Here is a 26,010-nt window from a genome sequence, read left to right as displayed (position 1 = left end):
CGGTAGGGGCGCACGTAAACCACTTGTTCAACGAGGAAACTGATTTGGGTTTAGATATAGGTCAGGTTTAGATTAGAGAATCGGGTAAAGTAATCTGCTCTTTTTCTTTCTCTAGCCTCCGGCATGTTTTTTTTTTTTCTTGTTTTTTTATTTTAACTTTTCGTGATGACTTTGAGTTGATTAAATTTGCCGGCGTTGAATATTAAAAGGTTCGTATCCACTGGCTGAACGAGATGATTAAGTAAATGAGAGAGAGAGAGAGAGAGAGAGAGAGAGAGAGAGAGAGAGAGAGAGAGAGAGCATTAAAAGGGTATTAATTTGCATATGTTAATTGTCTACGGCAACAAAGCCAGATTTTTGGCCCATAGAGCAATTTAAAAAATCTACTAAAAATATATGTGGAGAGAAAGAGAGAGAGAAGAGAGAGAGAGAGAAGAGGGCTTTTCCAGTTCATTAACGACGGGAAAGCTATATTTTAATTCGAGTTGAAAGACCTCATTATATTAACGAAATTGAGAATATATAGTGGATAGCATTGTTTGACGTGGAAATGGATTATTATTATTATTTTATTATTATTATTATTATTATTATTATTATTATTATTATTATATTATTATTATTATTATTATTATTATTATTAAGAAAGCTTTGTCATTCTGACTAGAATTACAAAAAGTTGACTACACAGAAACTTTGTTTTTGTTTCTTATGTTACAAATAAGATAAGGCAGTTGTTTGAAGATAGGTTGTTGGCATATTACTATGGATTTACTTTGCCATTTTATTGACTCGTGTTATGTTATGATTCTTTAAATTATTATTATTATTATTATTATTATTATTATTATTATTATTATTATTATTATTATTATTATTATTATCATTATTATTATTATTATTATTCTTATTATTTATTATTATTATTACGAACCCTGCTTGACCTGGCTCTAAAATAAAAGATCACCTTCAGCATTTTTATAATTTTTAGAAATTCCCCATATGAATATTGGCCAGTTACTCGGAAACATCTCTGAGCCAGAAAAGCTAATTGTAATAAAATAGAAAAGAACTATATTAAAATCAACTCGGTTAATTCTGCCATTCTCTTTAACAGAATTTGCCTGAAAGAGGGTCTTTTATCAAAATATTTTTTTTTTTTTGCTCTATCACAGTCCTCCAATTCGACTGGGTGGTATTTATAGTATGGGGTTCCGGGTTGCATCCTGCCTCTTTAGGAGTCCATCACTTTTCTTACTATGTGCGCCGTTTCTAGGATCACACTCTTCTGCATGAGTCCTGGAGCTACTTCAGCGTCTAGTTTTTCTAGATTCCTTTTCAGGGATCTTTGGATCGTGCCTAGTGCTCCTATGATTATGGGTACAATTTCCACTGGCATATCCCATATCCTTCTTATTTCTATTTTCAGATCTTGATACTTATCCATTTTTTCTCTCTCTTTCTCTTCAACTCTGGTGTCCCATGGTATTGCGACATCAATGAGTGATACTTTCTTCTTGACTTTGTCAATCAACGTCACGTCTGGTCTATTTGCACTTATCACCCTATCTGTTCTGATACCATAGTCCCAGAGGATCTTTGCCTGATCGTTTTCTATCACTCCCTCTCTCTAGTAGCCATCTTGCTTGGTGAGACGTTCCCGCGTGAAATCAGATTAATCAACAGATATCACAAGTTTAACATACGACTAGAATTTGAGAAATATCTAGAAGTGTTCGTGAACTATCGGTGATAAGATTAGTGTGAAAATAGTAGGATAAAGCGTCTTCTAAGTTAGTTTATCAAGTGGAATACTGTAAATCAGAACAAGATGGCAGTAAGTTCCAACTGCGGGAAGAGATGGCGTAATTTAGCGTGTTTAGCAGATTCGCAATACGATGAGGTAGCAGGAAGGGAACTGGCATTTCTCATCTATGAAATCAGCAACAGTCCTAACCAAAAAGATACAAAAGCATTCATAGATATATTAGAAGGATATAATCCTTCAAACTGGAACAAATCTAATGAAAACATCTTGAAAATAATTGAAGAAGTTCCAAATAAAATCCAAGTGGTCAAGAGACTCATAAAGAAAATATACATAAACCAACATATTCCGACAAAGAAAATGAATAAGGTGAATCTTGTGAATATCCCAATTGACGCATTAGGAAAAAGAATGCCAAAAGCATGCAAACTGTGTAAGGTTTGGTATAGCATAGTCAATCCACAAAACCTAATCAGAAAATGTGCTGCATGCAACATTCCGACCCATCCACAGTGTGCTGAGGTAATACAAGATATGAGAAAGATACAAGAATTTTTGTTCAACATGTCTATCATGGATAGACAATGTTATTAAATCAAGATTGAATGTACAAATAGTTGAGGATGAAGAAGAAGAGGAAGAGAAAGAAGAAGAAGAAGAAGAAGAGGAAAACGGAAGAGAAGTAAACAAAAATGAAATGACAGAAAAAAATAAGGAAAACAAAGAACAAGATAAAAGTATTGATGCAGAGATACTCATTGATACTACATATGAGGCAATAAAGCAGCATACCTACGAAGAAACTAAATTACGATATGGCAACAGAAAAGCAAATCCCGAAGAGGCTCTACCCAGATCTACACAATGACGGGAAAGAGGAAAAAATAGACAAGAAAGACAAAATCTGCAACCTTTTGAAAAGAGGGAATTGCAGATTTGGAGAAAGATGTTACTACCAAACATCCTAAGGTATGTCACAACTATGAAATATATGGTAAATGTGCACACCTAGATGGATATGGGGATGATTGCAGAGATCTGCATCCAAAAATATGCAAAAACCTAAAAGAAGGAAAAGGATGTAAGTTCGACAAAAAATGCAAATATATGCACCCTGTAGCCATGAATCATAATCAAATAAATAACCAACCAAGGAATAAAATCCAAAATAAGAAAGAAAACAAATAAAGAGAGAAATCAAGAATATCAGGTAAAAGAGAAAAGCAAACCACCAATGAGATATGCAGAGATGTCAGCAAAAAATTTCAATGCATCAGCTCCAAAATTCTACTCAAGGGATAATAACTGTATTTATTATGCAAGAGGATATTGCAGAAACGGAGAAAATTGCAGATTCAGACACAAAATGAATAATTATGATGAAGGAAGATCAAATATTATGGAAAAGTTGGATTTTTTAATGTCAGAATTTCTGGAAATGAAAAAAGGAACAACATACCAAACAGGAAAGAGACATGGGAAATCCTTATTACTACCAATATTAAATGAAGGAGAAAACACGCAAACCATCATATGATGAATGCGCAGGGTTTAGTTACGAGTAACTCAAAAAGAAAAATAGAGTACTTAGAAGAAACTAACCCAAAATTTTGAAAAGAAATAGATATAATGAATATAAGTGAAACCTGGTATTCCCAAGAGACTGGGAATGAATGCTATCAAATAAAAGGGTTCCAAACTTATAGATCAGATAGAAAAAATAGGAATCAAGGGGGAACCGCAATATATGGGAAAGACAAAAACAAGGAAAAATATATGAGAAACTATAGTAACTCAGAATGTGAACTAATAGCGGTAGAATTTGAATCTGAAAAATAATGAACATAGTAATATATAGACCTCCTAATACTAAAGAGTTTGACTTAATAATTGAAAAATTGGATGATATATGTAGAAATCACAAGGACTGGACTATTCTCCTATCTGGTGACTTCAACTTTCCTTTCGTAGAATGGAAAAGAAGCGAATAGGAGATTGTGGATGTACTTATACATATAAAAAAGAGAGTAATAGTAGTGCAGAAGATAAAAGGCAATTCGAAAAGCTATTAGATATGCTACTAGAATACAACATTCAACAAATAAATCACCTGCCAACAAGAAAGGAAAATACTTTAGACCTAGTTATTTGTGAACGAGGTGAATTATGTTAAAGAAATAATAGTTTATAATGCGAGTATTTCAGACCATAATGTCATAGAATTAACAGTTCATTCCAAAGCAAGTGAAAACAGAGATAAGCAAGAAATGAAAAAGTGGGAAGGATATGGAAAATACAACTTCTACAGTAAAAATATAAAATGGTCAGAAATAAATGAAGAATTAAACAAAGATTGGGATAACATTTTCGTAAGCGATGACATAAGGGTAAATACGGAGATATTATATAAAATATTAGAGAAAATAGTGGATAAATATATACCGAAAGAAGAAAAGTAAACATCATTCATGCATACAAGAGACAGAAGGATCTTGTTCCAGAAAATCAGAAAGTGGAAAAAAGGTCTTGCAAAAGAAAAAAAATGCATGGAAAGTGGGTTATAGAACTAAAAAGTAAGATAGAAAATGCGCAAGAACAAAAGATTATACAATCAAAAGAAAAAAATGAAAAATGGGAATTGGAAGAAAAAACCCTATTAAATATCAAAGCAAAAACCCCCAAACTATTATACTCATATGCGAAGAAGATGAATAAAAGAAGAATAGAAATAGGCCCTCTGAGAATTGAAGGGAGATTAACGAATGAAAAAAAAGGAAAAATTTGCAACATACTGGCGAACGATATAAGAGAGAATTCACCCTAGAATAGATAATGAAGATAATGTATAGAAGTAAAAGGGACGAAAATAGTGATATTTAGCTGACATAGAAATTAATGAAGCTGATATTGTGCAGGCAATTAATGAAATTAAAAATGGAGCTGCTGCAGGGCCTGATGGAATCCCTGCTATTTTGTTAAAGAAAGTAGTTCATTCTATCGCAAAGCCACTTGCAATATTATTAAGACAAAGTGTAGTTACAGGCAAGATTTATGATGAGCACAAATTAGCAATATAATCACCCTACTTTCCCACAAAAGTGGATCAAGACTTGTGAGGCAAGTAATTTATATGGCCTGTGAGTCTAACATCACATATTATGAAAGTGTATGAAAGGGTATGAAGAAAAATATTATGAAACATTTAATAAAAATAATTTGTTTAATATAGGAAAACAACCGGTTTCGTACCCGGCAAAAAGTACACAAACCCAACTGTTAGTCCACCGTGAGAACATATTCAAAAATAAAAAATGATGAAAAGCGGAAATGAAAACAGATGTGGTTTATCTAGACTTTGCAAAAGCTTTTGACAAAGTAGACCATAATATATTAGCAAAGAAAATTAGAAAACACAAATATCGTAGATAAACTAGGAAGATGGTTAAAAGAATTTTTACACAACAGAAAACAGATAGTTATTGCAAACGATGAGAAATCGGATGAAACCAAGGTAATATCCGGTGTGCCACAAGGTACGGTGTTAGCTGCAATACTGTTTGTTGATTATGATTGAAGACATAGACAGTAATGTTAAGGATTCGGTAGTGAGTAGTTTCGCTGATGACACAAGAATAAGTAGAGAAATTACTTGTGATGAAGATAGGAACGCTCTACAAAGAGACCTTAACAAAGTATATGATTGGGCAGAGGAAAATGCGGATGGTATTTAACTCTGATAAATTTGAATCAATAAATTGATGGCGACAGAGAAGGAAAGCTAAATGCATATAGGGGACCTAATGAGACAATCACAAATAAGGAAGCAGTTAAAGACCTTGGTTTGTGATGATGAATAGGAAACATGTTATGCAATGATCAAATAGCAATTCTTTTGGCAAAATGTAAAGCAAAAATGGGAATGTTGTTACGGAACTTCAAAACAAGAAAAGCTGAACAACATGATTATGCTTTATAAAACATATGTTCGTAGTCCACTTGAATATTGCAATATGATATGGTACCCACACTATCAAAAGGATATTGCACAAATAGAGAGTGTACAAAGGTCCTTTACAGCTAGAATAGAAGAAGTTAAGGACCTTGACTACTGGGAAAAGACTACAATCATTATTATATAGTCTAGAAAGGAGAAGAGACGCTACATGATAATTCAGGCATGGAAACAGATAGAAGGAATAACAGAAAATATCATGGAACTAAAAATATCAGAAAGAGCAAGCAGAGGTAGATTAATAGTGCCCAAAAACAATACCAGGAAAAAATAAGGAAAGCACACAGGACATTAATCCACTACGCACCAGCATCGATAATGCAGCTCTATTCAATGCGTTGCCAGCTCATCTGAGGTGAATATCAGGAGTGAGCGTAGATGTGTTTAAGAATAAGCTCGACAAATATCTAAACTGCATCCCAGACCATCCAAGATTGGAAGATGCAAAATATACCGGAAGATGTACTAGCAACTCTCTGGTAGACATTAGAGGTGCCTCACACTGAGGGACCTGGGGCAACCCGAACGAACTGTAAGGTCTGTAAGGTCTGTAAGGTCAGGTTGGTGCTCGTACCACTTATTACTGGAAGGTAGCTGATGTTTCTTGCACAAGCTCCAGTGGAGGGCTTTTGCCACTGAATCATGCCTCTTTTTGTACTGGTTCTGTGCAAGTGCCGGGCATTCGCTTGCTATGTGGTTTATGGTTTCATTTTTCGTATTGGACTTCCTACATATGGGAGAGATGTTATTTCCGTCTATCGTTCTTTGGACATATCTGGTTCTTAGGGCCTGATCTTGTGTCGCTGTTATCATTCCTTCAGTTTCCTTCTTTAGCTCTCTCTGTAGCCATTGCCATGTGTCATCGCTAGCCAGTTCTTTAGTCTGTCTCATGTATTGTCCGTGCATTGGTTTGGTGTGCCAGTCCTCTGTTCTGTTTGTCCTTCTCCTGACTCTGTATATTTCTGGGTCTTCGTCTACTTTTATTAGTCCTTCTTCCCATGCACTAATTAGCCACTCGTCTTCACTGGTTTTCAGATATTGCCCCAGTGCTCTGTTCTCGATGTTGACGCAGTCCTCTATACTATTATTATTATTATTATTATTATTATTATTATTATTATTATTGTATTATTATTATTATTATTATTATTATTATTATTATTAAAGATGAATTTTCATAAATGTTTTGGCTGAACAAAGTTGATATGGAAAGATAGAATTTAAAAAAGGGAAAAAAAATGTGGTGACGGAGAAACATTACATTAACTCACTAATTTTAGGTTAATCCATGACAGACTGAAGGGAAGAACGTTCAAGGCATGTGACACAATTAAAGCTCCTTAATAAGATTATAAACTTTTTGAGGAGTCATACGAGATATTTTCGGTACGTATCCCTTTAGAATATATTATGTTCGGTTACTTTAACCAAACCAAGAATTTGTAAACGGAAGTATGTGTTCGACGAGAAACTTTTTAATGAAAGGACTGTACTAATAAAAAAACATTTTATTTTGAATTTTCGTTTCTTTATCAGACTGGCTCTTCGTCTCTTTTTATATGTACGTTGAATTCGCAAGTTATCGAAGAATGGTTTTTCTCTTTCGCGTAGCTGCTCTGATAATTTCTTCACATTCGTAATAGTGCATTCACTTCGCTCAGGTTCTTGCAGCGTCCCTTCGGCCCCTAGCTGCAACCCCTTCATTCCTTTTACTGTACCATCCGTGTATATTCTCTTTCTTTCATCGTACTTTTCTCCCTCTCCTAACAATTGTTTTATTGTGCAACTGCGAGATGTTCCTCCTTTTACACCTTTCAAACCTTTTTCTATCAGTTTCAGCGGCCGAATGACCTCATGGGTTCCAGAACGTGGCCATGGGCCTATTAAATGTTATGTTCTACATTCATTTCGTTACAACTTATAGTGTTTTATTTCCGAACAATTACCGCACACAATGCCAGGAATTTCTTTCATCATGTAACGTGCGCATTACTACCATACCGCGTGTAATTACGCCGCGTGTTATGGAAGTCTACCTACTTAAAAAACAAGAAGAAGAAGGAGGAAACTGAAATCCTTGACCGAAACACCCTTTTTGTCTCATCTTGGGATTTCTCCCCTCTCTCTCTCTTTTCACAAACGGACAACAAAGATTCCTCTCGTCTCTCTTCGGTCCGTTCTTTTCCATACGGAGGGCTTGGATTCCCCTCTTACGTCCCTCAAGATAGAGGGGATGTTGGGGTTCACGAAATTTCCCCTCTCCTTTCATAGTGGGAAGTAGAATTCCCCCTTTCTTCTGTCCAACTTGGGACCCGTGTTCCCCTCGTCTACCCAATGTATTTCTTTTTTTTCTCTCTCCCTCGTAGAGGGGGTACCCCACTTTTTTCCTCGTAGAGAGATACCATTTTTTTTTTTTTCTAAATTTTACCAGTAGAGGGATACATTTTTTCCTCGTAGTGGGATTCCTATTTTTTTCGCCAGTAGAAGGATACAATATTTTTCTCTCTCGTTTAGGGATACAATTTTTCCTACTAGAGGGGTATAATTTTTTCACTCGTAGAGGATACTATTCTTTTTTTCTCTCTCTCTCGTATAAGTACAATTTTTCTTCCTAGAGGGATCAATTTTTCATTTTTTCCCCTCGTAATGGATACTAGTTTTTCTCTTAGATGGATACAATTTTTCCTCCTAGAGGGATACCGTATTTTCCAACGTAAAGGATAATTTTTTTTTTTCTTGTAGAGGGATACCATTTTCCCCCCTCGTAGAGGGTTACCATTTTTCCTCCTAGAAGGATACAATTTTGTTTTTTCCCTCGTAGAGGATACTATTTCTTTTTTCTCGTAGAGGGATTCCATTTTTTTTTCTCATGGATACCATTTTTTTTCTCGTAGAGGGATACTTTTTTTTTTCTTCGTAGAGGGATTGCATTTTTTCCCCTCGTGAAGGGTTGCCATTTTTGGCCCTCTTAGAGGGATACCATTTTTCCGTTCGTAGAGGTATACTATTTATTTTTATTCGTAGATGGAGACCAATTTTTTTTCGCCCGTTATACTTTTTTTTCTTTGGAAATTGAGAGTGAATACCTCGATTTTTATTTATTTATTTATTTATGTTTTTTTTTTTTTTTTTTTTTTTTTAGCAGATAGTTCCTCTCTGGTCGTGCATAATGTGTTAGTGTCTTCTTGCTGATCCAACTTAAACGGTTAAACAGCTGGTGGTCAAGAAGAAAGTGGTGTTCCTCATCTTTTAAAAACTCAGCAGTTGTGGTTTACTGTTCTTTCCACTGTAGAAAACAGTACGTAATACACAGTCCGGTCATTCAGAGGGATTAAAGTTTTGCTGTTTATTGCCCAGACACGAATATTCCCCTTTTGTCTTTTCGCGGAATAGAAAATGAATCCCTGTTTGCGATTTTTAGAATTGACCTAAACTCCTCTTTTGTATTGTAAAAGATATCAAGATGTCATTCTCATATTCTTGATGGACCACAGATGATACTAAGAATATACGGTTATATATATATAATATATATATATATATATATATAATATATATATATATATATATATATATATAATATTTGTAGACTTTTCATAAAAATCTCAACCTTGCAGTAGTTTTGTTTAATTGTAATAATACGTTAATAGTTACTGTTGTTCTTCGTACTACAGTCAAGATACAGGACTATATACTTACTGTAAAACTTTTTATATACATGATGATTTCCGAATCACGTCTTTGGCATACCATTTGCAGCTATATTTCGTTAACGAAAAGAAATGAAATGTAGTGATTCTGGTTCAGTGCCAAGGTTTTGTGTGAAGGATAAAGCGGACATTTTGACCGTCAAGGCAGATATTTCTGTATTTACGTTAAATAGGAAGAGGTCTGTGTCGGGCGTTTATGTGAGACCGCCGCACAGACCTCTTCCTATTTTCTGATTACCGATGCTATTTTAGCTGGGACGGCGAGATACTTTGACGTTCCTCCTCCTTCCTCCTCCTCCTCTCCATCCTCCTCCTCCTCCTCCTCCTCCTCCTCCTCCTCCGCAATTTCTTTCTTTTCTTGCGTTTGGTAGAGAGGTCAAACCGAGATGGAGAAAGAAGTGTAGTCATATTCTTTCTGTATTTCCCTTTACCTCCTTTTACTTCCTCCCTAATGAACAACATATTCTTTGGAAGTTTGAATTTCAAGTCAATAAAAGAGAGAGAGAGAGAGAGAGAGAGAGAGAGAGAGAGTTCAGTAACGTGAAAACTGCGTGAGAGCGCATTTTCGTTCGTTTACTCATTGTTCTTTAATTCATTATTCTGTTGCGTTCATTTAGTATTTTTCATCATAACGATTTCTTTTTAATTTTTCGTATTTCGTGTTGCATCGAACAAGGATTTTTTGAGAATGAGCTAAACTAAAGTATTTTGACGAAGTTCAGCATTATTCGACGGTCCCCTTATTTCCTTTGTTTACAGAAATTACTCCCTTTTTTTTTTTTTTTTTTTAATAAAATTTAATTTTCGGTTATAATATGCTAGTAATATATTTGGAGATCGCGGTTAATTGCCTTATTAAGTTAGACCATCACAAGAAACAAACTTGTCAACAAAAACTCTCTCTCTCTCTCTCTCTCTCTCTTTCTCTCGTACTTCACACGCCCTCCTACTACATTGAGCAGAGTAGTATCTTACTTGACAGCTGCTGTACGTAGGAGGAAACAAAAAATGTTACGATGATCGAGTAACGGCGTAAGCAGTTGTGTTTGGGGGGGGGGGGGGGTTAGCTTTCGCCCTCACCCACGACGGGCGCTGTGGGCTGATGAGGCGGGGGGATGGGTGTCACGCCACAAACGGGCTTCAGCCTGGCGATTTGTTTTCGTCCATGTTTATTAGACTCACTCATCGGCCCTCACGTTATTTATGAAGGTCTTCGCCATCAGAAGTGGGTTCTCGGGTAAGACGAATGCGTTGCTAGTACGTGATTAGGGTTTTATGTATTGGGTGAGATTGCTGCATTATTTATATGACTATTATATATAATATACACACATGCTAGTGTGTTTGCAGAAGTTGAATACAGTACTGTACAGTTATACAGAAACTGCTTAATACATTTACATGACTGTGTGTTACTTCAACCGGGTTTTCATATAAATAATATATATATATTGCATGTTATATATATAATATTATATATATATATATATATATATATAAGATATATATATATATATATATATATATATATATATATATATATATATATATATATTTTTATATATACACATACACATAGTGTGTGTGTTTGTTTGTTGTTCTGCACCGTATCAGGTCAGCTCTTGAAATGCATAACAACGACAAGAATCTAATAATGATTTAAAAAAAAAAATGTTTTGGAAAAAATAAACAGGTATTTATTGGGATTGTAAGGAGAAATATTTGCATATTTCTTTTTTTCCTCCGCCTTTTAAAATCGAGTAATGCAGTACTCTTTCATAAGTTGAAAGAATAGATTATTTTCTATTTTTTTTTTTTTGTGCAGAAAAAACGAGTTCTTTGCAACGGGAAATGAAAACCTCCCTCCACCTGGTATTTTAAAAAGTGTAAGGCAGGGTTATAAAGGCCCAGCTCCAAACAACACCCCCCCCCCCCCCCCCCCCCCCCCCCCCCCACCCCCCCCCCCCCCCTCTCAATCTCACCTTCCTTTTTTCCTTTTCTACTCAAAACTTCCCCTTACTGAGACTCTGAAAGGCTCCGGAGGTATGTCAAGACTTTAATCCCCCTTTTTTACCCCCCCCCGACATTCCATAGAGGGGAGTGTTGGATCCGTGCACAGGGTTCAGTTGGGCGGAGAAGAGTGAAGATTGTTCTTAAGCTTGAGCTGGCGCTATCGTGCACTTTCGTGCAAGGAAACAATAATGAGAGCTTTCTGAAAGCATTTGACACTTAAGATGTAAAATTAGCCGGGAAAACGGCTCAATGCTTTGAAAAAGAAAACCGAGTTTTATTAAGAAAAAACACTTACTTGTAAAATTCGTTTCTATAATAGTCTTTGTATGATTCTCTTCGAAAAATTCTAGCTTCCCGTATTCCATGTAACCACCCAAAGTAAATAATCGATAAGTTGGTATGTTTAATCTAAGTACTTATAGAATTCATGCCTCTGAGAATACGTTACTATAATAGTGTCTTTGTATGATTCTCTAATGAGAAAAAGTCTACTTCCCGTATTCCATGTAACCACCCAAAGTAAATAATCGATAAGTTGGTATGTTTAATCTAAGTACTTATAAAATTCATGCCTCTGAGAATACGTTACTATAATAGTGTCTTTGTATGATTCTCTGAGAAAAAGTCTACTTCCCGTATTCCATGTAACCAACCAAAATAAATAATCGAGAAATTGGTATGATGAATCAAAGTACTGTCATTAGAAGGATTTGATGAGGCGTTGTTAGTCAAGACAAAATTAATTTTTGATTAGTACTTTACCTGTAGTTTTGAAGTGTACGTCAGGGTACGAAGGTATTACATTACCACATACCTGTTGGGGTAGAAAAAATGAAAATAGATCAGTTACAACTTATTCTGATAAATGTTAGTCTCACAAATAAGAATAAGGAAGATCGGGTAATAAGTATAGTATGGTTTCAAATTATAATTTCTAGGTTTCTTCACTTTTAATATGTACTTGATATTGTTTTCCATATTACGACACCACCAGTTTCTTTCGTAATGTAATTAACTGGCCAATGTTGAATCAGAGGAATGTATTTCTGGTGATAGAAATTCATTTTCTCTATATAATGTGGTTCGGATCCCACAATAAGCTGTAGGTCCCGTTGCTTAGGTGACCAATTGGTTCCTAGCCACGTAAAAATATCTAATCCTTCGGGCCAGCCCTAGGAGAGCTGTTAATCAGCTCAGTGGTCAAGTAAAACTAAGATATACTTAATGTAACTATTGAAATAAGTCAGCAAACGAACAAATATTTCCGTACATAAGCAATAATAGAATTAATAACTGGAGAATTAGCGCATAGTGTTTTAAAACAGTATTACCGCATTTTGTAAACGTATATAGTAGCGGCATCAGTAATACTGTTAGGGAGGAAGACCATTCCCCATACTAAAAGAAAAATAAACTACTTCATGGACCATTTACGTTAAAATATTCGGCTTAAATGTTTTAGAGATGAGTTGATCGACTTGAATTATTTACTGATTAATTGATTTCCTGCAGAAGAGGACATTTTCAAAGCAAGCAATACACGAATTTTTAGTTTTCAAAAACAGAGAACTATTAAGATTGCTTTGTCTGTCCGTCCGCACTTTTTCTATCCGCCATCAGATCTTAAAATCTTCACTTATTACTATTTTTCTTGTCATGTAAAAAATATCCAGTGGACTTCTGGATACCCTTAACTGAGGAACATTTTAAATTTTTATTATTATTTGTAGATTCCATTCGTATAGCCTTTTGTAATTGAATGCAATACAAATGGGAGTACTGTCACGACTGGCATGGCCGCCGAAGAGCGCTGTCCAAGTAACGAATCAGACCATTCAATATACTATAGACATCAGTGGCGCAAGACAACAGGCGTTTGTCACAAATCTGTTGGGGTTTCACAGCAGAGGCGATATTTCAATTCACTTCCACCCTTCTGGAACCATGGCGAGTATTATGCGCCAGGTGGAAATTTTATGTATCCGAGCAGAATCGTTTCTAGTTGTTCTCTGAAAATGTGGGACTGGTTTACTCATCAATTTTTCGTTTATTTCTTGTTTGCCATTATGTATAGGTAATGTGCTTTGTTGCTTCATTGTTTTCGCGTGTAATTTATATGTAATTGGACAATTAATTGTTATTTGGTACGGAAAACTCACTCAAAATACATAATTCACTAACTTTTCAGCTCTCATGAACTCGAAATTTTTATTTGAAAAATTATCTTGACTTATGTGACATCCTATTAGGACGGTAATTTATGTGATAAAAGGGCTTTTTATCCTGTTTGACCTATGAAGAGTGAGACTTCCTTTGACATAAATCCTGTTGATTTTTGTGTGAACAGCAATTGAATTATGTTCTTTGAGAGACAGTTTTTCTTGAAATTTACTCTTAATATCATAATTCCGTTTCTACTTTTCTCTTCGAAAGACTGAGGGTTATTCTACAGGTATTCCTGTCACTGAGGCCAGTATCCTACAGCAATGATCAATTGATAGAAAGGATAGATGCATTTCCTTTACGTTTCTGTATTTGAGATTAGTTTGTTTCTCTCGTTTTGAAAATGATTTTCTCCTCTGATACATGGCCCCCCAACCCCCCGTTTTTTCTTCTAAAAACCCGATAATATTCCGTTGAAATCGTCACATCCTCGTCTTTTATTTCTTCTACAGCATATGTCTATTTCATTATCACTATTGCATAATCATCCTAAAACTTAGTTCAAATTACCTTCACCTTTAGTACAGAAGATAATATTCATAACAATAGAAGATATTGCTCCAAAGAAACACTCAGAGAACGAAGGGAAATATATCCTTCAGAGGCCGGGTATATGGACTGGGGTTGGTGCTAGTAGTTACTTAGTACGCACGAAAGTGCAACCCTTTTGGCTAAATGCTAAAACACCGGGTTTTATAGTATAGGCCGGTAAAGTACGCACTGAATTTCAATTTTAGCTTTAATGTCAGGTCGTCGCGGTTCCAAGGTAAATTCTCCATCCTCACGCGAAAGTTCCTTTTATCCGTTTGCCTGACTTTGAAACCTGTTGTTGGCGTAAGAATTTATGTGGTAGCTGGATTGAATTGGATCGTTCTTGCACGTGAACGTTTGCAACTAACTACGCTTATATATATATATATATATATATATATATATATATATATATATATATATATATATATAATAATGATAATAATAATAATAATAATAATAATAACGGAGCCACCGGCCCCCCCCCCCTCCCGTTATTCACTTAGGTAGCGATAGCCATGAGCGGTAGGCAAACTGTGTTTTTGGTAACACTTTCTCCTCTCTCTCTCTCTCTCTCTCTCTCTCTCTCTGGCAACCGCGCTCTCTCCATTTCATTAGGTCATCAAATCAGAGTCATGCATTACAAAAATAGACATTTATAGGAAGCAAAGTACTGATTGAATAACTCAGATTCTTACAGGATAATTAAACGGAATGATAACTCAAAATTCAGATACTCAGATACCCCCCTGGTATTTTAACAGTCTTAATCAGTGATTAGTCACACCATTTATCCCTTCTCCAAAATATAGTTCCCTCCACACAGTCCCCTCCACTAGATCCGCCTGTTTAAAAGAACAGGAGAACACACTAATGAGCATACACAATTGTAAAGACAAAGTCGAAAGATTAAATAAAATAGAACATCTTTACAAAATATCAAAAATACAGTTAAGCCACACTTTTGGCTAAAGCACAGTAATTCTTACCCATCTCAGCCCAGAAACTCACTCACAGAAATAAATAAACTTGCAGAGCTATCCCAGCATCTGCCTTTTCTCGTCGTAACCGTCTCCATCATTCTGGCTAATACATGCCATTATAAACGGACACATCTCGTACCTACATACAAACTCACACTCAAAAGTTCGGAATGTACACGCCCCAGGTAACTGGTTGCAGCCAGTTTTCAAAGGCACCTTGGACAAGCTCTCATGCACTGATTTGCTAGGTAAGGGCTCAATGTCACACCATCCCAAAAAAGAATCATCAGCATTCTTAAGCTGTCGCTCGGACTCTCTGTCTCCAGGGGAGTTAAATGATGAATCGGCAATTTCTAAGGAATGTCAAGGCACGACATACAACAATGTCTCATACACCTCATATATCAATCAGTTTTTATATTACATATCTTACAAGTGTGTAATGTTAGTGAATCACATATCATGTCTTGCTTGGAGTACAAGTGTGTAATGTTAGTGAATCACATATCATGTCTTGCTTGGAGACAGGCTGAGCTGTAGGGGCAGCTTTCTTGAGTGAAGGAATTTGGTACGTAAGCGTTTTAGCCGAGAGACCGCTCGTCTTGTCGTCAAGCATGTACATTCGTTTGTACGGATGTTACAGGTCTAATAGACCAGGGCACTTGCGAAAGTCACATTCCTTTTGGTGAGAAGAAAGAGGTCAGTTGGTGCACGTCAGGTGTCGGGAGAGAAAATCCCCATCGTAAAGGTATGATACATATTTTGTAAGACTTAGAAAACCGTTACCTTTGAAAAGAGAGAGAAGTGTGAAATACATTCTTTTACTTAATTACTTTGAAAAGAGTGATGTGTGTGAAGTGTATCTTTTATCCATTGTTATCTTTATTACAGATGGGTTCTATTCCATGGTACTAGAGACGGGATTCTCCAACCTGACTAATATAATGAACCTATTGACATTCTGGGTCTGGGAGTGAATTCTTAGTCAGGAGGGTAGAGTGATAACTTACTAGTTTTCTTTATGGGCAGATTTGGGTTTTTGTCACTATGACTTGTTAATTATTTTGTTCTTTTTTATATTCATCTGCTTTGGGTGATAAATAGTATATTTTTATACTTACGTGATCTTAATAGCCTAATGACATGTTTGCAGACAGAGGGCACCATTGACAACAGGTAAGGGTTTCCAATATGTGTACTTTTAATAAAAGGGTGGTAAGACACACACACACACACCACACACACACACACACACACACACACACACATATATATATATATAAAGACAAAAAACAGGAAGGGTATGTTCCTATCCAATTTAGATTCTGGAAAACACAAACGGCCAACTGTTATGTCTTTAAAAAAAAAAAAAAAAGTTACTTTGGTTTACTTTAAATTATGTCAGTGTGAGATTATTCACTTTATAAAACGGTGTGACCCCAATACACGAGATTCTGTAATAATAATAATAATAATAATAATAATAATAATAATAATAATAATAATACTATATTATGTATTTGTATATATAATGTAAACATGTATATAGTGTGTATATATTTTATATATATATATATATATATATTATATATACTATATATATATATATATATATATATATATATAGACATCACAGAGGGTTACCGATACTCAGAAGATCAATTAAGGAGTTTATTATACGTTTCGTGTCATCCTGACACATCATCAGTCTGTAATGTAAAATCAATTCACATTTATAAAAAATAAAAAATTAATTATTAATTAAAGTTTTACCATGCTATTTTAAAAGGAAAACATAAAATAACAAAATTACTTCATAAAAATTATTGTTAAAAGCTAAAAATACTAAAAAATTATTTACAAGGTGACATTAAAATTCTTAGCGTAGTCTAGATCGATGGGCAAACGACGGTCCTACAGCCATTCCTTTCTGTCCTTCGCTTTATTAAGGTTAATATTCCTTTTTAATCCTAAATTTCTTCAATTTTAATGTCACCCTTGTAAATAATTTTAGTATTTTTAGCTTTTAACAATAATTTTTTATGAATAACTTTGTATTTTATGTTTTCCTTTTAAAATAGCATGTAAACTTTAATTATATATTTATTATTTTTTATAAATGTGAATTGATTTTACATTACAGACTGATGATGTGTCAGGATGACGAAACGTATCATAATAAACTCCTTAATTGATCTTCTGAGTATCGGTAACCCTCAGATGTCTATATATATTATATATAGTATATATATAGTATGATCATATGATATATATATAGATATACATGTTTACATATATATACACAAATACATAATATAGTATTATCATCATCATCATCATCATTATTATTATTATTACAGAATCTCTGATTTGGGGTCACACTGTTTTATAAAGTGAATGATCTCACACTGACATAACTTAAAGTAAACCAAAGTAACTTTTAGACATAACAGTTGGTCGTTTGTGTTTTCCAGTATCTAAATTGGATAGGAACATACCCTTCCTGTTTTTTGTCTTTCACTAGATAAAAGTTACATAACAGATATGTTACTTACTACTCAGTGGTCTGGTTGAACTATTTTAATAATAATAATAATAATAATAAGAATATATGCAGAGACTCAAGGCGATACTCAAGTCAAAACTCAACGCCGGAAATATGATAAAAGCCATAAACACATGGGCAGTGCCAGTAATCAGATACAGCGCAGGAATAGTGGAATGGACGAAGGCAGAACTCCGCAGCATAGATCAGAAAACCAGGAAACATATGACAATACACAAAGCACTACACCCAAGAGCAAATACGGACAGACTATACATAACACGAAAGGAAGGAGGGAGAGGACTACTAAGTATAGAGGACTGCGTCAACATCGAGAACAGAGCACTGGGCAATATCTGAAAAAACCAGTGAAGACGAGTGCTAAGAGTGCAATGGGAAGAAGGACTAATAAAAGTAGACGAAGACCCAGAAATATACAGAGACAGGAGAATGACAGACAGAACAGAGGACTGGCACAACAAACCAATGCACGGACAATACATGAGACAGACTAAAGAACTAGCCAGTGATGACACATGGCAATGGCTACAGAGGGGAGAGCTATGAAGGAAACTGAAGGAATGATAACAGCGGCACAAGATCAGGCCCAAAGAACCAGATATGTTCAAAGAACGATAGACGGAAATAACATCTCTCCCATATGTAGGAAGTGCAATAGGAAAAATGAAACCATAAACCACATAGCAAGCGAATGCCCGGCACTTGCACAGAACCAGTACAAAAAGAGGCATGATTCAGTGGCAAAAGCCCTCCACTGGAGCCTGTGCAAGAAACATCAGCTACCTTGCAGTGATAAGTGGTACGAGCACCAACCTGAGGGAGTGATAGAAAACGATCAGGCAAAGATCCTCTGGGTACTATGGTATCAGAACGGATAGGGTGATAGTGCAAAACAGACCAGACGTGACGTTGATTGACAAAGTCAAGAAGAAAGTATCACTCATTGATGTTGCAATACCATGGGACACCAGAGTTGAAGAGAAAGAGAGGGAAAAAATGGATAAGTATCAAGATCTGAAAATAGAAATAAGAAGGATATGGGATATGACAGTGGAAGGATATGGGATATGCCAGTACCCATAATCATAGGAGCACTAGGCACGATCCCAAGATCCCTGAAAAGGAATCTAGAAAAACTAGAGGCTGAAGTAGCTCCAGGACTCATGCAGAAAAGTGTGATCTTTGAAACGGCACACATAGTAAGAAAAGTGATGGACTCCTAAGGAGGCAGGATGTAACCCGGAACCCCACACTATAAATACCACCCAGTTGAATTGGAGGACTGTGATAGAGCAAAAAAAAAAATAATAATAATAATAATAATACTAATAATATAATGTATAGGAAAGGGAAATGATTCTCTTTACTTTTAAACTGAGTGCTCAACTTTTTCATGTTTATAAATGCATCTTTATTTGAAATAAAATCGTTCTGTCTTAAAGTCGTAGGCTCTCGGGTTATGGGGTGAAAGAGACACTATTGTATATATTGATTAAATTACCAATTTTATTAATAATTTACTGAAAAAATGAACACTGAAACAAGAAAAGTTCGTAATTTTATTTCGTCCCTGTTAGAAAAAGTGTATCATTCGTATTTTTCCAACACGTTGGAAATTAACCATAATTGAGATTGATTATAAAGGTATTTGTATGCGGTAAAGTATCACAGTATTGCACGGCCTAAAGCCACGGTGAGATAAAAACAGGGACTTACAAAGAAAAAAACTAAAGAAACTCCTTCCTTGTACACTGGAGAAGTACTACCTGGGAGCACATCCCACGACAAGACGACTTACAGAGCGCGGAAGGTAATCCTCAAAAAATCCTTCGGGCAAAATCACGGCGAAGGGACGCTATCCATCTCGGATAGAAGGAGCCGGAGGGGAGGGAGAGAGAGAGAGAGAGAGAGAGAGAGAGAGAGAGAGAGAAAGCGAGAAAGCTAGGATTGACTTGTCTAAATAGATACAGACCCATCTAAAATTCCAACAGTTTTCGTAATTTGCTTTAACAAAGATAGCGGTTGTAGAGACCTTTCTGATGTGAAAAAGAATGATTATTTTGACTTTTGATCCCTTTCATTATTTCTCTCTAACCCTGAACCCTGAGAGAGAGAGAGAGAGAGTAGAGAGAGAGAGACGAGACAGAAGAGAGAGAGAGAGAGAGAGAGATATGCAATAAATGCCTGTATACTGCTAAGCTCAGCGATTAGCTTACATAGGAAATTTGAGTGTTCGTATATTTATTCTTATTCTAGTGTAGGCATAGTCTTCGAGTATTTGATGATAAAAAAGCAGCCGCAACACAAAACATGTATGACACCTCGGTGTCCGCGAGTTCGATTCTCTGGCATCCCACTGAAGGGTTAGAGATGTGTATTTCTGGTGATATAAGTTCACTCCCGACGTGGTTAGGAATTCACGTAAAGCCGTTGGTCCCGTTGCTGACTAACCACTGGTTCCATGCAACGTAAAAACACCATACCATACAAACAAACAAGCAAAAATATATGACAAAGTAACTGTGAACATACCACGGTTTCCAGGTCACAGCCCAAAATTTACCGGGTCATAAATATGTAAGGGAGGGCTGAATTCATACCACAGAGGAAGAAGTCTCAACATAATTCATATGGCTATTAGACGGAGCAGGTCTTCCTGGAAAGGATGTGTATACGATGTTATAGTATGTGACAAGAATCTCTCTCTCTCTCTCTCTCTCTCATACACGAAACCACTTGAATACTTCCTTATCATAAAGGGGTTTCCAAAACACGTTTTTTTTATTTGTCCTGAGAATTATTTAACAATAACTCTTCAAAAAGATGACAAAATAAAACATATCGAACTGGCAAAGCACATTTTCATATAGTCCTCATTAACACATTAAGCGAGACGTGTGTCTTGGGCACTTTACGTAAGGCTATTTTCAGAATTGCACATAAACATGGGAAAAAATGGCCTCCGTTATATAATTGCAAATAAACCTTTGCAGTCATATTAGAATCTGTGTTATTTGCATTAATTCAAAAGTGAAGTGAGAAGCAAACCCTAGAAACTCATCGAGACTATGTTTCAAGGACAATTGGATTTGGGAAAATAAGACCTTTATGGAGTTCATTACCAGAGTGGGAATAATGCTCGAATGCCGCGGGGATGTATACTCTTTCATGTATACATACAACTTCCGACACACACACTCACACACACACACACACACACCACACAACATGTGTATAATTTATTCCTGAGGCAAAATGAATTGGATTTTAAACGAAATTGGTGGCTAAATATTTTTTGGAATATAAAAAATTAACGGTGCATGGGACAAAAATTCATATATATATATATATATATATATATATATATATATATATATATATATATATACTTCCCCCAATTTGATTTTTATATATATATATATATATATATATATATATAGATATATATATACTTCCCTCAATTTGACTTTTACCATAGTCTTTGAACCTGGCATTAAAATAACATCCTCTGATAAAACACATTTATATTTGTGGTTAGTGACTCCCTATTCCACGATCCCATAAATATCACCACCCGTGGTTCTCATTACATCCATCAAGACCCCATTGTTAGTATCAGTAATAATATCCGTATTAGTGCCAGTATCACCACCCATAACGCCATTGTCGAACCCACCAAAATCAATATCCCGTTTAACATCACCGCAGTTATTCCCCGTATCATCAGTGTGGGTTCTGGTATCACCACTCCCCATATCCTTGGTATTATTTCCATTAGCACCACCAAACACACCCCCATTTTCAGTAATCTCCATATCCTCAGTTTCACTTGCGTCCTCATAAGGGATAAAAACACCGGGTATTCCAACCGTTATACCACTAACACCTGCATGTACCGATATCTTGTGTCTTCTACATGCAAGATGCCCCAGCAAAAGTCTGTTGGCCAACGCAACCCCTTTTATAACCAAAAATGGTTCTATTAACACTCAGAGTAAACCGTATTCTAACAAAACCCAGGGTGTTTAATCTATGGGCTTGCACATCACACACCATCTCCGTTGAGGGTTTCAAAGGGTAATGGGAGAACATGGATTGATACAAATTATGATCCATTAAATTGATAGATGCACCGGTGTCAATAAAGACCGGGATATCCACATCCTCCACTGTTCCATATACTATAGGCCTGGGCTCTGGGGCGTCCCCCACGAGACTACAATGGCACATACAAATCATCTTTACCCTTTTTGTTGATCGGCTTTCCAAAAATTTCGCCAATCCCTTTGCCCTCTTAAGTGACCTGCCTGGAAAGTTCTTGTATTGTAACTCCCGGACTTTTGAGGTGTAGGTCTCGCATCTCTCCATATCTGAGACGGACAAGCTTGCCAACAGTGATCCACACCATTACACATTCCACAATATTTGACTCTACATAATTTCTTTGTGTGCCCTGGTTTATTACAATTGTAACAATGCAACTGCTGTTGCCTTTGATCGATCGATCCTCGATTATATTCCACTTTTGCACACAAACGGGGAGAAGGAAATTCTTTGTCTCTTTGCATTTGTATTTCTTGGACCGGTCCCATAAAAAAATGTACTATCCACCGTGGGACATTTGGACATATGTTTCTGAATTTGGGCATAAATTAGTTCTTCGTCTGATGTAGGTCCAATCTTTTCATCAAAACTGTCCACTATTGCGTCTGGTACATCGTGTAGTAGCATTGTGGAATGTATCAATTTGTGTAAATTGTCGAGTGAGACATTATTCCCATTTACCCATTTGGAATTTTTCAATTTCTGTAGCCATTCTCTTGCTGAGTCAAAAAGTTTTGAGCTGCGTTCAATAAGGCTTGTTGTGCCTTTCCGAATTTTTTACAGCCCTCTTAAATCTCTTATCATATCACCATGTCCCTTTGAGCCATAAGCCGCTCTTAAAAATACTTGTAATTCGGTCCATGACCGACATTTTGTGTACTAAAAACTCCTACACCTAAAGGATAAATCTCCTTTATTGAAAGCTAACAAGGCTTTTGCCTCTGTGAAAACCTCTGTATCAGCCTTAATTCCCTTGGCATTTAAATAGTTATTCACCCCCTTAATAAATATTTCCACTGGTTGGGAAAGAACGCCATCTACAATACCTCGAAACGGGCTGACCCCCGCACTTATATTTGTTATTTTGTGTACCAGAGTCTGGTTTCCACTTGCGTCAGCCATTTTGCTTTCTTTATGAAAACTTGTATGTTAGGATTCACCCCGCCCTCAGTAACATTGATGTATTTATGCACACACAAACCCCCTAACCCAAAATTAATAATACATCATCCACCAACAAAAGATAAAATAGACATGCACCACCGCAATAAACTGCTATATGAACTTGCTGCTTCTCAGGTTCAAGGTTAATCAGCTGATTTAACTGGTACAAGGTCACGCTGGTATACAAAAAACGTGAAGAATATAGTTCGAGAAAGAAAACGTATGTCGAACCAAAATTTTTGCTGAATTAGTGCAAATGTCTACTCAGCTGCCTCTCTCTCTCTATCTCTCTCTCTCTCATGCCAAGCACAAAAACGAAACTTACAGTACTTTTCTAATGTATCATAATACCACAAAACCACTAATGTCCACTGAATCTCGAGGGACATCAAAATGAAATACACTTTTGAGTAAATTACCACCAATAAAAAAAAGAAAAGAAAGCAAACTTATGCACTCACGTCTTCATAGGACCCAAGTCAATACTCGACTACACTTGCAACTGCACGTAATCAATTCCTGTTATGATATAAATTCACTTTACCCCACCCTCCCCAACACAGGAACACATCTTTACACTAAACCACAACTAAGATGACTACCCGTGCTAGGTAACACAGCTTTTAATCCCCCTTAAGTCAGTAATAGAGTCAGTTGCCCGATACATAATTATAACCATTCTCCCCCAAAATATGCCTAACCTATATAGTCTCTTCGGAGGCGCTACCTATAGGCACCAGTGTACCTTTTAACCGCTGCCACCAATCTATTAGGGATTTTTGAGGTCAAATGACACTCGTTTAAACAAAATGAAACAAAACATCTAACTGGCAACTTAACCTACCCGTGTTCTATTGCATTCTCACTTAGGAGTTGGCTGAAAGTCCAAGCTAGTTACAAAAATATACTTTTTATTTCCCAAAATTGGGTAACATTAAAATGGAATAAAATTAATTAAATCTGACTCAAAAGAAACGTTAAACTATCATATTCCTCTCAAAATCATATTTAAGTAAGTACCCCCTCTTCCCCTAAGCGTCCATACATTAATAGTTTATTAATAGTCAAGACCAGGCAGAGATTAAACCCATTGGTGCCTTCGAATCCATCTGAAATAAAGAGACCGTAATCATGACATCACTTAAGTATTAAAGTTAGTCAATAAAAATGTGTACCTCACCCGCTTGTTCCACACTCTGTCAATCACAATCAGTGAGTCCCCCCTTAGTACTTGTTCTCCAGATTAAATGTCATTTTCTGTTCGTTACGAACACACACACTGATTGGCATACAGTAGGCATGCATGCTTCATGCCTGAAACTCGTGATCTTCGAGGCGTCATTGACCACAAAGTGCACTGGTAAGCTATTCTGTCTGCTTTTCATTTCAGCATCTTCGAGGAATCCAGCATTTTGTGCCTGTCTCTAACCGGCAAGAGCTAAAGTTAACAACCCATTACAGTGCCGTTAAGATATATATATATATATATATATATATATATATATATATATATATATATTATATTTGTGTGTGTATGTGAGGAGCAACAAACACAAACTTTTTAAAGTTACCGGTGCGGTTTATCTGCTTGACGGAACGCGTACAAAAATTTGTTGACCTGTTATGAATACCTGTCTGAGCTGGCAGGGGTGAAGAATTTTTCTTTTTCTCCCTAGGGACACCAACAAACCTGGTCTGTAAGATTTTCCTTCGAGATTTAGATCACTGACGAGGAAGCTCCCAGATTTAGACAAGCAGGGAAGATCCTCCTAGTGGTGATCGATGAAGTGTAGAACTCAAATGTTGGGAGAAAATAGGAAACTGACATTCACTTCCAAATTAAGAGCTTTTACTGTCACCCGTCATGCAAGAATGCTCACACACCGCATGCAAAGCGTGTCAAGCGACGTGCCCCAGTGTACAAGAGACCAACTACATCGTGACTTGAACCAAAACAATGCGAAGATGAAGAATGGTTGAGGCGAGATCACATTAATTCCCCAGCAGTGGTCAAGTGGACCACCCCTAGTCAGCTCTGTCCCCGTGTTGACAAATTTCTTATATTGCTCTGTGTATCGGTTGTTTTCAGGCTTGCATAGTTCCTTATTGGACGAATGGGTTACGTGCTCGCCTACCGATTCGGTAGTCCGAAGTTCGATTCTCCGCTCTGCCAACATGGAATCAGAGGAATTTATTTCTGGTGACTAGAAATTCATTTCTCGATATAATGTGGTTGAACTAAGATATACTTATCTTTTGTCATGCGTGTATACTGAGAATAGTGTCATTTTAAGCTGAGTAATTGAACGTTATTGAATTGTGTTTAAAAAAGGGCAAAGCAACCATAATAATCGATCACAAAAATGAGTCGGCTGTTAGCAAATCATCACCAAAATAAAGGACAATATATCTGAGGATTTCCTGGATTACCAAGCAAATCTAAAATAAATTTTTCTTTCCAGTGGTACATAGTTTATTGCTGTTTATGCCAGCTATTGTATGTTAGTAAAACGTACAAAAATTAAGAAATTTTACTTTAGCTACTTTTTTTTATCATTCGTAAGGATAGTGAATTTATTGTTGTAATAATGCTTAAAAGTATTCAACTATTTTGTTTAATGTAATGTGTTAAAAAAAAGTCTGGGACCATAAAAATAGATGATAACCTGAATTTCTGTACTTTACTGTAAAAAAAATATTCTGCGAAAACATTAATAGATTTACAGATTATGTTAGACTTAGTAAATTACGATTGCATAGTTTATTAGTTTATTGCCATTTACATAATCAGTGAACAGTAAGATATATTGTTCTCTTTTTTAATAGTGTTGATTAGTATATATATATACATATACTATATATATATATATATATATATATATATATATATATATATATATATATATATATATAAAACACGAAAGGGTTCGTTGGTT

General features: G+C 35.9%; 1 protein-coding gene across 4 annotated transcripts in view; it reads right to left on the bottom strand.

Moving 5' to 3' along the window:
• LOC135224724 (sodium- and chloride-dependent GABA transporter 1-like) overlaps window positions 1-26,010 on the bottom strand; it is a 250,497-nt gene that overhangs the window by 136,190 nt on the left and 88,297 nt on the right. The window contains exons 1-2 of one of the 4 annotated variants that reach the window (XM_064264021.1): window positions 15,247-15,343; window positions 12,266-12,317 (exon numbers count right to left, since the gene is read on the bottom strand). The exons of 1 other annotated variant lie outside the window; for it this stretch is intronic. The gene's annotated coding sequence lies outside the window, so the exon portion shown is untranslated. Of the gene's footprint in view, window positions 1-12,265; window positions 12,318-15,246; window positions 15,344-24,705; window positions 24,918-26,010 lie in introns of those variants that run through there. 2 more of the 4 variants (XM_064264022.1, XM_064264023.1) reach the window with 2 other exon arrangements.

Source organism: Macrobrachium nipponense, chromosome 12, assembly GCF_015104395.2.
Source record: "Macrobrachium nipponense isolate FS-2020 chromosome 12, ASM1510439v2, whole genome shotgun sequence".
In the NCBI taxonomy this organism is placed as follows: domain Eukaryota; kingdom Metazoa; phylum Arthropoda; class Malacostraca; order Decapoda; family Palaemonidae; genus Macrobrachium; species Macrobrachium nipponense.
Note: the sequence above shows the minus strand (reverse complement) of the source record. Positions and strands in the feature narration are given on the sequence as shown.